We start from the raw sequence: 2,589 nt of genomic DNA, 5'->3' as shown, positions 1-2,589 counted from the left end.
TCTCTCTCTCTCTCTCTCTCTCTCTCTCTCTCTCTGTCTGGCACACTCTGCATTGGAATTGCTTTACTTTAGTATGGGAACTCAGTGTATCATTACTCTCCTGTATCCTCACATACACTATTCACAGAACATAGTATAATTCCTTATGACTGAATGAAAATGTCTTTAACACACAGCCTTCACCAATCACAGAACAATATGCATGTCTGTATGTTACTCTCTGTGCTAATAACCAGAAGAGTATTTCATTTAGTATTCACGCATACTGTTAGCTTTAAATATCTTAGATGGTAAATGTGTGGGGTTTTATTACTATTATTATTCTTTAATCTGTTTTTACAGTCCAGTTGTTATTCCCTTCCCAGTCTATTCTCTGACTGTTACAAATGTTTATGCAGTATTCTAGAACAAGTACACATGCTTGCTGTTAAGACTCACTTGGTTTTCAAAATATATACAAATACCATAAAAATATTTCATTTAAACAGGTTATAGGTTTGGGATCTGATATGTGAGTATCAGAATACTTATATAACCTACACTAGGGCACAGAACCTTCACAAGAGGAAGAGGATGGGGTGGCAAGCAGGGGGAAGGGGGAGGAAACAGGGGTTTGTTCTTGTTGGTTTTTTTTGTATTTTGTTTTTGGAGGGGAAACTGAGAAAGGAGAAATCATATGACATATAAATAAAGAAAATATCTAATAAAAAATAAAATTAAAAAAATCTATATAGTAATATATCACTGCTTATTCTTTCTTTTATGAGTTCCCCTAAGAAATATATTGATAAATTTTAAAAACATTCATTAGTGTAAAATCCTGACATATGATTTTTTAAATAACAAAGGTTTAATGTTACATTTAAAAATAAAAAGGTTTAATGTTACATTTAAAAATAAAAATGTGTATACACATATCTATCTTACCTCTATCTCTATACTATCATATCTATCTATCTATCTATATTTCTCTCTATATATGGAATAAAATAAATACAAATGAGTAGAATATTTAGACGTTTCTGTTGGTTTATGAAAGTTTTATAATGGTGAGTTGAAGGTCTTGGCAAAGGTAAGCATTTTATTCTAATGATTATTCTCTCTCTTCTCTTATATATAAAAATGTTGGGCAAATTTGAAAATTTAAGCAATAGTCAAGATAGAAATGCATAATGGAGCTATGGATAATTCTGCACAGTTGAAAGATGTTCTGTGCATTGTAGGAAGATCTCTACAGGTCTAAGAAATATATAATACAATTCCTATTAACAACTGAAAACTCTAATTAAGTCATTTTAATTAGATGAAACTACTTTTAAAATCAGGACAAAATATCATTTAAAAAGAAAACATCAATCAAAATGTGTATTTAATTAACTGATAACAGAGAAAGTCAGTCAAAGAAGGGCAGGTGAATTTTGTCCTGTAAGAATTAGAACTCCATAATCATCTGGCATCTGATTATATTGTATCTATGGTTAGAAATCCACATGACAGGAATTTGAAGGAACTTCAGGATTCTTTCTTTGTCTGAAGTCTCAGCCAACTGTAGTCGCAATGTAACAATATAATTGTGCTGAGCTACTTTCTGTAGTAAGCAATCAACAACATAGGTTCCCTTGTGTGTGCCTGGCTATTTGTAAAAAAATGGATACTTAGAGTTCCTTATCGCCTTGTGATACTTCTGTCCCAAGTTCTCTGTCATTACACAGTTATACAATGGATACACTTGGCATACAGACACTCCATCATCGACTGCACTAAGTCCACTTTATTTAATGAAAAGTTGATGAAGTTATTATCCACGAGGACAAGGTACATTGGACCGAATTTTTTATTACACTAAAAAAATAAGCAGGAAGTATATTGAGGGTTACTGTTTCCTTCAGGACATTGGAGTCTTCTATTTACTACTTTTAGGTTTAGTTTATTCTTTTAAGTCTCTCATGTCTGAGACTAAGCATTCACTTAGTATTTGCCAATTCCCTTGTTTTCTTTTGTTTCCCCATGTTCATGACATATACCGGTTTCTTTTTTCTTTTTTTTTTTTTTTTTTTCGAGACAGGGTTTCTTTGTGTAGCCCTGGCTTTCCTAGAACTCACTCTGTAGACCAGGCTGGCCTCGAACTCAGAAATTCACCTGCCTCTGCCTCCCAAGTGCTGGGATTAAAGGCGTGCGCCACCACGCCCGGCTTTATATACCTGTTTCTTGAGGAATCTAGAGAACTTCAATGTAAAATTTAATTAATGTCCCAACTGCTTCTTTAAGGTCTTTCTTATCTAATATCAAACCAGATATAAGCTATGTGATAATGAGTTTTTTAATCTTTTAGTTTTAAACTTTCCTCTATATTTGCTTCAGTACAGGAATTTTACAGACTACTAATGAAGATAAATGCTTATTAATGTTCAACATAGTAATAATCTGTTGCAAAAAACCACTTCTTTCCAATACAAATATCATTTTCTTAATTGTGTTAGTTCATAACATTTTTGAGTTTTGGTAAGTTAACATTACTATATGTCTTAGTCAGGGTTTCTATTCCTGCACAAAACATGATGACCAAGAAGCAAGTTGGGGAGGAAAGGG

General features: G+C 32.7%; 1 pseudogene; it reads right to left on the bottom strand.

Annotated features, from left to right (window-relative positions):
* Positions 1–1,397: 1,397 nt before the first annotated feature.
* LOC116087512 lies at positions 1,398–2,009 on the bottom strand (annotated as a pseudogene).
* Between the last annotated feature and the right edge of the window lie 580 nt (positions 2,010–2,589).

This window comes from Mastomys coucha, unplaced genomic scaffold, assembly GCF_008632895.1.
Source record: "Mastomys coucha isolate ucsf_1 unplaced genomic scaffold, UCSF_Mcou_1 pScaffold13, whole genome shotgun sequence".
NCBI lineage: Eukaryota > Metazoa > Chordata > Mammalia > Rodentia > Muridae > Mastomys > Mastomys coucha.
This window is presented reverse-complemented; position numbering and strand designations above follow the sequence as displayed.